At 41.5% G+C, this 12564-nt stretch overlaps 1 long non-coding RNA gene across 2 annotated transcripts in view; it reads right to left on the reverse strand.

The window, feature by feature from the left end:
• The window catches only part of LOC129331455 (uncharacterized), a 65557-nt gene that overhangs the window by 10939 nt on the left and 42054 nt on the right, over positions 1-12564 (reverse strand). Inside the window, exon 2 of one of the 2 annotated variants that reach the window (XR_008597133.1) lies at positions 1675-1768. The exons of the other annotated variant lie outside the window; for it this stretch is intronic. This is a non-coding gene — a long non-coding RNA (uncharacterized LOC129331455). The remainder of the gene's footprint in view (positions 1-1674; positions 1769-12564) is intronic. 2 annotated transcript variants of the gene reach the window in all.

Genomic DNA, 12564 nt, shown 5'->3' on the forward strand with positions numbered 1-12564 from the left:
GTGCCCATCTCTAGTTACAGTAATTGGCTTGTGATGGAGGTTTAAATAGGTTGCTCCCTGGCAAGATAGGGTTTAGGAGAAATGAGCAGGCCGGTAAGCACCTTTGGCACATCCCCATTTAAAGGGAAATTGGGTTCTGTCAGGATCGCCAGTATTGTTTGATGGCTGCCAGCTGAGAGGGCAGGTTCCTGTATGGGACCCCTTGTACAAGTACAGCCCTCATTGTTTGATGGGTGGGGTGCTATAGTCTTGGTGAGGGTTTCATTTGCCTACCCAGCCAGGCCCCAGCCATACGCATTGGATGGCTTGTGCCTGGGGCTGAGGGGCTTGCCCAGACAGGTCAGGGCGGAGGTCTAGGGGTGACCCCAGGGCCTGACTTGTACCACTAGTTAGGCCATTGTTGTATTATGTTAATGTTATGTTGTTGCCAAATATAATGGCTTTCTAGTTCCCAACACTTGCACCTGCCTCTTCATTCCATCTGGTGAGGGCAAATGGTTGGTCTTTGTGACAACAAAGGAGAAATGTTACAGAAGACATAAAGGAATTTTCTTAAGCTAAATGTCTTCACACATCCAAGAGAGCAACCTAGTCTCCTACCTGAGTTATTTATAAGGACAAAAACTAACCTAACACATCTGTATGCACATATTCAATCACTGTTTTTAGTTAATTAGAATATCAGCAAAGTGTCATGTCTCAAACAAACATTGGCAAAAGAAGTAAGTTTCTTGAATTCTGAAACTAGTAAATAATTTTTAATTTGACTCCATTATCAAAGGGCACACCCTCACCCTCAAATAGAGGAAATTAAGTATACAAGGTCTGGGATTCAGCCTTACACTCCCGGTAAGTTTTTTCCCCATCTACCTCCACATTAAGTAGACAGCATGTCTCTTCAAGGTTGGTAGCTGTGATTTAACTTCTCCCTCTTTCTTAATCTCTCCCTCCATCTCTCACTATGGCCCAAAGTCCCAACACTCGCCACACTGCTCTTAAACTGCTCCTGTTTTCTGCCATAGAGCCTACAGATCCCCAGGTTCTCTGGCTCCTGCCTCTGCCCCTTTTGTTCAGTTCTCCAGCATAATTCTCTCCCTCTCCTTTTCTAATCCCCACATCTTCTTCTTGCATCATCTTTCATTCTCTTTCCCTCTTTCATTTAACTTTCCTTGTCTCTTGTTCTTCAGAGACACGCACACATCCACTTAACTCTCTCATGGACTAATCCTGAGTGAAATATAGTTGGGCATCTTAAATATAAAAAATGTTAGCAATTGTTGAATGAGGACTTCCAAAGTAGATATTTGAAGTATTTTGACTTGCCAAATATTTTAATTGCCAACTGCCTTTTAATTTTTTCTCTTTCTGTCTTACTTTACTTTCAGTCTATCCCTTTGCAGTTAATCTAAGTCAGCCCTTTAAAAACAATGGCCTCATTGTTTTATGGGAAAATACTGCCCCAACCTGTAATCTGTGTATACAAAGGCTCAGGTCCCAAGAGGCACAGAGCTGGGGCTCCATGAGTGAGCCCACATACATGTTCTCTTCCAGGATCTCAAGGTAACAGCTGGGCTGGACACAAGTCCAGTGCAAAGTGGAGCCAGGGAGTCTGAGACACTGTGCAACATCTGCCTTACATAACATGTTTGAAATTTAAAATGCCAATTAACATACCTTGGGGGCGAGGTAATGACATTTCTTCTTTTCTTTTGACTCCCTCTGAAGTTTTTGGCTGATTATGATATAACTTATATTTAAAGTGGGAAGACTAAAAAATAAACAGGAGAGCAAACTCACAATTGTGGTCCTTATATAGTCTTAAATATTTATATAAAGTGCACGGTGCAACATATAATTCATAGACAGGAAAGGATCCACATTCTCATAGCTCTATTACAGTAACAGTCTAAACATTGGTTCCATAACAGTGTCATGCAATCACTGAAGGTGTTACAAAGCCAATATTACAAATTAGCAATTGTATCTCATATGTCCTTTGCTTTGTATCTTTCAGATGAAAACAAAAAGGTCACTCCACAGCCTTGCCACTCACCATGCCATTTTGACAAGAGGCTAGCTTTCTTTCCCTGTTTCGCAAAGATTTCTCAGGAAATGGGTACGGCATAAATCTTCTTGTTGTGTGTTTTCTCTCACAGCTCACATTGGAACCAAAACATTAATGGCCATCTGGGAATCTAGTACAGAGTGCTGCATCGGGTGCCGAATTCTGCATAGCTAGTCATATAACTCCTATACTCAATCAAACAATCTGATTGTGTGAATTGTCTCACAAGGTCTTTTGCCTTTAGAGATGGAACAGACTTGAAGATGTGTATCCTAGTCAAAAATTATGAGCTGTATGAGAACATGTATGGCATGTATGGCATTCAGATCGCAAAACTCCAATATGTCCATTTCCCAGTAGTTTTAGGAATGTTTCTCACATCTCTGTTGCAAATTATCAATTATTACAATTTCACAGTCTGTGCAAGCAGATGGAGGATGTGAATTGGAAAGGAGAAAGTTTCTTCCCAGAGAAGTTATTATTGTAACATGTTTTCAGGACAGAAGTTAAACATCAAGGCTATGTCTAATAATACAGGATTCTGGAACATTATTATATGCAAACAAATTCTTGAAATTTATTATTGCATAATAAATAATAACTTTTTACTTATGTGAAAAGAAACCTGCAGTACAGGAGATGAGAATATTTCTCTCCTGGCGAAAATTCAGCATTTTCTATACTGATCATATCAAATTACAAAGAAAAATATCAGGTCTGAGTCTAAAAACAATGTTTCTGGAGCTGATAGTCATGGAAAGTGTTTTATAAATCCTCCTTTTTTGTACCATGGTATGAAATAATTCTTTCATAAACTCTTCATTTGTTGTTCATTCACAAAGTCAATTCCATTGTGTCTTACTTACATCATGTGTGGTTTTGCTTTCTTATTTCTTTTTTGTTCTTCTCTCATATATTCTTTCTCAAATTATTGTTGTATATTATGAATGTTATTAAGGGAATAAAAGCTCTGTGTTTGAATCACTGTTTGATTTACAAATTGCAAGAAGCACCTTCAAACATTTAAAACACTGGTAGATTTTTTGAATCCTTGAAAGGGTTCCAAATCATTGGTTTTATGTCATATTCTTCCATGGAATCTTCCAGGTTATGATGAAATAAGCCCACGGCCAGCCAATGAGCTTCTCCCAGTAATTTGATTCCCCTTGTGCAAACTCAAAATTCTAGCCAGCCCTCCATATCCATTCTCTCTTATTTAAATTATGTCCACCCAAGACATATTTGGCTATAAAATGCACTCTGTCACATGACAGCTGTGCTTACTTTGTGCTGATCCTATCATAATCTACACCACCATCAGGCATGGCAATTGCTGGCCTGGTTGCTGATAAATGTGTCAAATTGTCAGTAGAGTTATGGGGAAGGAAGAAAAGCCCTAAGGTAGAGCCAAGAAATTGTACAGAGTATGAACTTCCCAGCTCAGAGTATGGAATCCAGTCCTCCACCTCCCACATTTTATTAACAATTTTAATTAAAATGTGTTACATTTAAAACATCATGGCAAGATATTTTAACAACATCAGTCCACAACATGCCTCTTCTCTGGCCCAAGTATTTTCCTTTGTTTCCTTAATTAGAAAGGTATGCATGACATGGCAACAGCTTTCAACATTCCTCCCATCCACCAGAAAATTTACCTGTGAGTAGACATGGGCATGAACCAAAAAAAATTAATGAACCCGCAGTTCGTGGTTTGGTGCTGCCGCTGAACCCGAAGTCATGAACCACGACGGACTTTTCCTGCTTACGAACCGGTTCGAGGTTCATGGTTCATGGGCATCAGAACAGCTCCCGTTGGACTTAGAGAGCCCATATTCACGGGGAGGGTTTAGCAGGCTCTCCTCCAGCCAGCACCCAAGTTTGGTCAAGATTGCAATAGTAATCTTGGAGTTATACCCTCTCCAATCTGAGGCCCCCAGGGCCTGGAAGCAGCCCTGGCTCCAGAAGGAGGGAGGGACTAGAGCCCTAGTCCACCACTCCCACAGACCTGAACAGATCAGGCACTGATAATAATCAATGTGAGCCCTCAGCCGAGGTGCCCACTGAGCTTGGCCCCAGGGCCTGGCAGCATCCCTGGCACCAGAGGGAGGGAGGGACTAGAGCCCTAGCCCACCACTTCCACAGACCTGAACAGATCAGGTACTAATGTGAGCCCTCAGCCAAGGTGCCCACTGAGCTTGGCCCCAGAGCCAGGCAGCAGCCTAAGTAAATCAACTTTTTTGCATTTGATTCAATTTCAAGTCCTTTAATTAACACTAAAATCTTCTCTCAAATCTGAATTTGTGCTCTACTCTTCCTCCCTGGTCTTGCCACGTGCCCTGAGTTTCAGTTCCTTGCTGTACTCAGTCCTGCCTTTTGTGACAGATTCCACATGCTTTTTTTCTTTGGATCTCTATAGCCCTTTTCAGATATTCTTTTTTGGAGCTCCACCTACACATAACAGAAGTATGTGCAATGTGCATTTTCCCAATAAGTGCAATTGGCATTTTTTTTGAATGGTGCAATACATGTATCTTCCACGCATGCACAACATTGGTATACACAAATGTATTCCCTCAAAAAAATTCAGATTCCACTCATGCATACTGAAATTGTGCATGTATGGAAAATGTATCTATTGTCCCATTCATACAAAATGGCAACCACATCTATGAGGATTCCATGTAATGTGCACTCCCATTACACATGGGTGGAGTGCCAAAATGTAACATCTAGAAAGCGCTTACCTGGATTTGTTCTCTGGAGACTGCCTCTGCTCCTGGCAAGCATACCCAGGTAAACTGCAAACCGTCTTGGTTTGGGTAGTTCTGAGACCTCATTTGGATTCTTGTGGTAATCTCTTTGATGAGCCCCCAGTCAAGATATATAAACCTCAACTTTCCCAATTCTTCTTTCCTTCACAAATCCCTCAAGGCTCTGCATGAGTGAAACATAGCACACACCTTTAAAACCTTGAAGTCCTTGGAACTCCTAAGCAAGCTGACTCCAGTCGTTTGAAATACTTTCATCTTATTTGGCTTTAGTAACACATTAAAGACCAACTAGGTTTCCTAGATATGAGCTTTCGAGAGTCAAAACTCCTTTTGTCAGATAGGTGGAGTTGAAAGCTCATACCCTGGAAATCTAGTTGGTCTTTAAGGTGCTACAGGACCCAAATCTTGCTCTTCTGGTGCAGACCAATGTGGCTACCCACCTGAAACTATTTTCATCTTAATGATGGCATGCTTGATCTTATTCTGACTTCTTGAGCAAGTTGATTATTTTTCTCAATAAAACTCTTCTTATTTTTCTATATATATGTGGGTTTCATGTTCCCTTTCAAGTATGCCTAAGACTATTATTTAGTCAAAGTGAATTCAGAGTATTTGTGCATCATTCCAAATACACTGGGTATAAAACCCAAGCCCACAGCTCCTTTTACAATGAAAGGAACTTCTGCTTGCTCTTCACTTCCTTAGAGTGAGTTTGGTCCAGATTAGAAAGTGCGCCTCAGTCATTTAGATACTTTTATCATTAATAGTTACAGCTGCCCCCCTTATCCCACACCGGCTCAAAGTGCCAAGGGGGTGGCAACGTATGACTTACCATCCGTGGCTGTCATACGGCTAAGAGTGTTGGGTTGGGGAAAGCAATGGTGAACTACCCTGTAAAAACGTCACTGCGAAACTCTATGGATCAATCTCAACAAGCTACAAACATGGTGCTGGAAGGTGGGACCCCCAGGCTGGACAGCATCAAATGAGCTGGGGATGAGCAAGGGACGATCCGAAGTAACCAGACCAATATGTGTGACGCAAAAAGGACAAACCCGCATGGGGGCCTGATTGCTGATAGGGTGACTGGTAGAAATGATCGCCTGCGCTGCACAGAATCATTCACTATTGGAACATGGAATGTGAGAGGATTGAACATTGGAAAATTAGACATTGTGAAAAAGGAAATGGACAGAACTGGCGTCGACCTCATGGGAGTCAGCGAGCTGCATTGGGTTGGTTCTGGGGATTTCAACTCGGGTGAGCACGTTATGTACTACTCGGGTAACAACAACGAAAGAAGACGTGGTGTGGCCTTCATCACCAATAAGAAGCTAGCAAAGTGTGTCGAAAATGTCAGGTACATCAGTGACAGGGTAATGAAAATCCGCATTAGAGGGAAACCTCTAAATTTAACCATTATACAAGTCTACGCTCCAACAGCAGATGCAGATGTGGTGGATATTGAGGAATTCTATGCGAATGTCCAGAGCACACTCAACCAGACCCCCCAAAATGACATCATTTACATCATTGGTGATTTCAATGCCAAAGTTGGCAATGGGGAAGTCACAGGAGTTGTTGGCAGTCATGGACTAGGAAAGCGGAATGAAGCAGGTGACCATCTTGTACTGTTTTGCCAAGAGAACAAATTCCGGATTGCCAACACTTTCTTCATTCAACCAAATCGCCACCTATATACCTGGACATCTCCATGTGGTCAGCATCAAACCAAATTGACTACATCCTCTGTCAACAAAAGTGGAGAGGCTCGATCCAAGCAGCAAAGACTCTCCCAGGTGCAGATTGTGGAACAGACCATCAGCTTCTTGCCGCCAAATCAGAGTAAGACTCAGCAAGATCAAGAAACCAATCATACAGAAAAAATTCGATGTGAGCAACATTCCAAAACAGTACAATGTAGAGGTAAAGAACAATTTTGACATTCTCAACATTGAAAATGACCAGCCAGATGAACTGTGGAAGAAAATCAAGGATATCATCATTGAAACTGCACAGGAGTATGTGCCATTCAAGAAACAAATCAAAACCCAACCATGGCTCACAGAGGATACCATCCAGATTGCAGACAGGAGAAGAGCTTCCAAGGCTATGGGTAAGATGGATGAGGCAAGGCGACTAAATGCAGAATTTCAAAGAGAAGCCCGGAAGGATAAAAGCAAACATTTGAATGCTCACTGTGCCAGTCTCGAAGAAGCATACAAGAATGGATGCACCAAACAACTATTTGCCACAGTGAAACAAATAAAAAAGCCTTTTTCTACTCGTCAAGCAACCATCAAGGGGCGAGATGGAATTGAGCTAAGTGACCAACATGATATCAAAGAGCGATGGCGAGAGTACACAGAAGAACTGTATTCCAGCCCTATTAATGATCAACCAGATGACTATTTAGATAATAGCGAATTGGAACCAGACTTGTTGGAGAGTGAAATAGAATGGGCAATTCAGCAACTCCCATACAACAAGGCGCCAGGCATTGATACTATTCCAGCTGAGCTCCTCAAGCCTGTCCCTAGAGCGGCACTAACAGCTCTATGTCGAGCGATCTGACCTGTACCTGGCCAAAGGACTGGAAATGATCAGTATTCATTCCCCTTCCTAAGAAGGGTGATGCCAGGGATTGCGCCAATTATCGCACAATTGCCCTTATACCACATGCCAGCAAGATCTTACTGAAAATCATCCAGAAGCGTTTGGGGAACTTTTTCGACCATGAACTCCCTGATGTCCAAGCCGGCTTTCGCAGAGGCAGAGGAACCAGGGATCATATCGCCAACCTCAGGTGGATTATGGAGAAATCAAAAGAATATCACAAAGACCTCTATATTTGCTTTATTGACTATGCCAAAGCCTTCAATTGTGTCGACCATAGCAAGCTCTGGCTTGCATTGAAGCAGATTGGAGTACCAGCCCATATAATCAGACTGATCAGATCACTGTACACTGACCAAGAAGCGACAGTACAAACTAGATATGGAGACACAGATTGGTTTAAGATCAGAAAAGGCACCAGACAAGGCTGTGTTCTCTCCCCATTCCTCTTCAACTTATACGCAGAAGTAATCACGAGGAAGCTCAACCTGGATGAGATGAACATTGGGGTAAAGGTTGGTGGCAGAACAATCAGCAACCTGCGATATGCAGATGGCATTACACTGCTAGCAGAGAAGGCTAAAGATCTGAAGACTCTGATCATGAAACTAAAGACAACAAGTGAAGTAATGGGGCTTCAGCTGAACATCAAAAAAACAAAGATCATGACCAACACTAACAAACGAGTCCATATCAAGATAAATAATGATGAGATCGACGTGGTTGACAACTTTGTCTTCCTAGGTTCACAAATCAATAACAGGGGTGACTGGACACCTGAAGTAAAGCGGCGAATCACACTTGGACGCTCAGCAATGGTCAGCATGGATTCAATCTGGAAATGCAAAGATGTCACAATAAGCACCAAGTGCCGACTGGTCACAGCCATTGTGTTTCCTATAACAACCTACGGATGTGAGACATGGACCTTAACAAAAATGGACAGGAGAAAAATTGACTCATTCGAACTGTGGTGTTGGAGACGACTCCTGAGGATCCCTTGGACAGCAAAAGTAACAAACCAAGCTGTCTTGGAACGCATAAAACCTGACATGTCTCTGGAGGGGAAGATTACAAAGCAGAAGCTCAGCTATTTCGGGGACATAATGCGGGCCAACTCACTAGAAACATCAATGATGCTAGGAATGGTGAGTGGAATGAGGAAGAGAGGAAGACCAAAAACCCGCTGGCTGGATACCATCATGAAAGACACTGGACTGAACATGAAGGAATTGAAAGAAGCAGTCAGAGACAGAAAGGCCTGGAGGGATACGATCTACAGAGTAGCCAAGGATCGGACACGATTAAATGGCTAGGATTGGGATTGGGGTTACAGCTGCCTTGTCCAAATGATAACTTACCTTCCCTAGAATTGCCACCAATCAGGGAAGGTGGAAGCAGGAAACTACCAGATAAAACAGAACAAAAATCTTTGCATCAATCTGTTTATATTTTAGTGTTGGCTAATTTGCTTCATTAATCCTTGTCAAGGTAATTTATACAGAATATATATATATATTCGCACATCCAGTTGAAAATATGTTATTTGCTAAAATATACATGTACTGGTGTATTTATTCTCCATATGGTTTTAGCAATGCATATCTCAACTTCCTCCACAATTTCCAAATTGATAGCTTTGTCATCCAGCATTTTTTTCAGGTATCACAATTAATAGGATTTCTTTGTCCTGCTTCTTTTCTAGGCAAGAAGAGGAAAGAATTTTTTAATTAAAAGCTTCTAAAATAAATCAGCATCTTAAACTGATGTGTTTATTACATGGGCAGCAATTTGTTTAGAATGTTGCTACCATATCCAGAAGAAATCAGAAGGTATATGGATTTAATTTTATAGATCACATACATGATAGAAATAAATATGCAAAACACAAGTCAGAGGATACACAGATATACGGCTTTGTTACAAACAACCTGAACATCTTTTTAAGGAATAAATCATAACAGTCAGAGGTGAAGGAGGAGGATTTTTTTGGGGGGGGGGGGGGGTTTGGTCATGCAGAAGACAACAAATCACTTGGTGTTGCAAGCATTGCTCTTTTATTCTCTGGGTTGCAGACACATCATCAACCTTAATGATAAAAACCTTCCACACACAAAAAAATAATTCTTGAGCCTCAGGAACAAACACGTCTTTGGCACCAAGAGAGAATATTCCACAAACATCATCAATCTCCTTCTGAGCATGATTTACAACCTCGCTTTTTGGCCTACTCAAGAAATTCACATGCGTGCCCCCACAGCAGCTCATTGGGATTCTCCCCGCCCTTGCCTTCTAAATCCATACTAGCAATGTGGCATGAACTCTTTAGAAGTAGAATTTGGAAGATGAAGGAACTTGTACAGAGCTGCCACTTTGGAGATATCTGCACAATATCAGGAAAACCTCTTTAAGGTACATATAATTTTAGATCAGTATTAAGAATGCAATGTGTGTAGCAATGTTCATATTTAGGTGACTGCATTTTAGTGGCATTTTTTTAAATCTCCTTGACAAAACTCAAACATCTCCAAGTGCCCACCCTAATGAGAAGCATAAGGTTTCTGTGAGGGGGCTTTGTTGAGACATGGACAGGGAACACTTCATGGCAACAAACACAATAAGGTGACTACAGTTAAGTTCTATTCCCACCAGTTAATTGTGTAGGAGTAGTAAAAGAAGATATGACTGTCTGTGGCCTGGTTCAACTATTTGCTTTGTGGCATGATTGCCACAGTAAATGTTGCTTCATGGACAAAACTCCATGGGAAACTATGTTTGTGTTATGGACAAAATTTAGAAATTCTTTTAGTTTGTCTGTTGTCACTGTGGTCAGTTTTGGTCCATCTGTTTTCACTGCAAATACTGATAATTTATTTGGTTCTTGAATCTATTTTCTTGTCATTTATTTGAAATGTATATGTACAATGAATGCCATTTTAAGTATAATATACATATAATGTGTAATGTTGAAAACAACTAATATTAAAATGTTTTACAAGAAAAATTTAGCTGGAGGAAGTAGGAAGGGGCACAAAAATAAGGATTTACAGGGCCAGTTTGCAAGAGTGAGGAACAAAACTGAAATGTCAGTATTCAAACTGAACTCACAAGCTTTTGAAGTTTGATAGCATTTCTAGCTTGTGTTAAGCTTAGGCAGCAGCATCCACTCCATTGAAAGGATTTGAGGTGTGTTCACAACAGCTTTGTGTTCAGCCATAGTTCAGGTGTACAATTGACTAGCCTTCCTCAGAAAAGGAACTGACAAAAGCATTCTGTCAGTATGGACAATGCAGCTCAATGCTGTCTGATGTATTACAACACATCTATCACAGAAGCTAATAAGCAGAACTACACTGTTTCTCACCGGGATTGTGATAAGAATTCAGAATTATGGACCCTCATTACTTCAACAGTTTAAGGCTTCCAAGTCATATTTGAATTTACTACATGATGTTAACGCAAAAACAAATTAAAATATATCATTAGTGTAACATCACAAATGTAAAATCAAAAAGAGTCCAGTGGCACCTTTAAGACTAACCAATTTTATTGTAGCATAAGCTTTCGAGAATCACAGTTCTCTTCGTGAGATGCATGGAGGGCAAAAAGAAACTGGTCAGATATAGAGGAGGAGAGGGGAGGGCAGAGTAGATGCAAACAGCTCCTTCTGATATGGAGATGCAAACAGCTCCTTCTGATATGGAGATCAGTTTGCTTCTGTAAAGAAAATCAGTTATTTTTGATAATGAGATAACCATTCATAGTCCCTATTCAGTTCCAGCTTGACAGAGTCAAATTTACATATGAATTCCAATTCAGCAGCTTCCCGTTGGATTTTGTTTTTGAAAGGTTTCTGTTGAACTACAGTGACCTTTAAGTCTTTGATGGAATGTCCTGGTAGATTGAAGTGTTCTCCCACTGGTTTCTGGACGTTGCCATTTCTAATGTCAGATTTGTGTCCTTTTATTCTTTTGCATAGAGGTTGGCTGGTTTGTCCAATGTACAGAGCAGATGGACATTGTTGGCACATGAGGGCATATATCACATTGGAAGATAAGAAGCTGTAAGAGCCAGAGGTAGTGTAGTTGATGCCATTGGGTCCTGTAATTGTATTCCTTGGGTAGATATAAGGGCAGAGCTGGCATCTGGGTCTGTTGCAGGGCCTGGTACCTGTGCTGGTGACTCTGCTAGCCGATTCATGATTGTAAGTGAGAAATTGTTTAAGGTTGGGGGGCTGTCTGTAGGCAAGGAGAGGTCTTCCACCCAGGGCTTCTGAGAGAGAGGCATCATTTTCCAGGATGGGTTGTAGCTCACTGATGATACGTTGGATGGGTTTGAGCTGGGAACTATAGGTGACAACCAGTGATGTTCTGTTGTTAGTTCCTTTAGGTTTGTCCTGGAGCAGGCTGTTTCTGGGTACTAGTCTGGCCCTGTTGATTTGTTTCCTCACTTCATTTGGTGGGTACTGTAGCCCCAAAAATGCTTGTTGTAAATCTCTTAAGTGGGAGTACCGATCAAGAGCACTGGAGCAGATTCGGTTGTAATGTAAGGCTTGGCTGTAGACAATTGACCGAGTGGTATGTTTAGGGTGGTAGCTGGAGGCATGTAGATATGAGTATCAGACTGTGGATTTCCAGTATAAGGTGGTATTTATCCGTCCATTATGTAGTTGTACAGTGGTGTTCAGGAAGTGTACCTGTTGTGTAGAGTGGTCCAGGCTCAGGTTGATAGTAGGGTGAAAGTTGTTGAAGTCCTGATGAAATCTCTCAAGGGCTTCCTTCCTATGGGTCCAAATGATGAAAATGTCATCCAAGCATCTTAAGTATAGTAGTGGTTCCAGTGGATGGGAGCTGAGGAAGCGTTGCTCCAAGTCTGCCATGAATATGTTAGCATATTGTGGTGCCATGCGTGTGCCCATGGCTGTGCCATTAACCTGTAGATATAAGCTGTCACCAAATTCAAAGTAATTGTGAGTGAGTATGAAGTGACAAAGTTCAGTGGCGACGTGTGCTGTGGTTTTGTCCAGGATAATATTCCTTATGGCTTGCAGTCCATCTGCATGTGGGATATTGGTGTATAAAGCCTCCACATCCATGGTTGCTAGGATGA

The sequence above is a fragment of the Eublepharis macularius genome, chromosome 5 (genome assembly GCF_028583425.1).
Source record: "Eublepharis macularius isolate TG4126 chromosome 5, MPM_Emac_v1.0, whole genome shotgun sequence".
In the NCBI taxonomy this organism is placed as follows: Eukaryota; Metazoa; Chordata; class Lepidosauria; order Squamata; family Eublepharidae; genus Eublepharis; species Eublepharis macularius.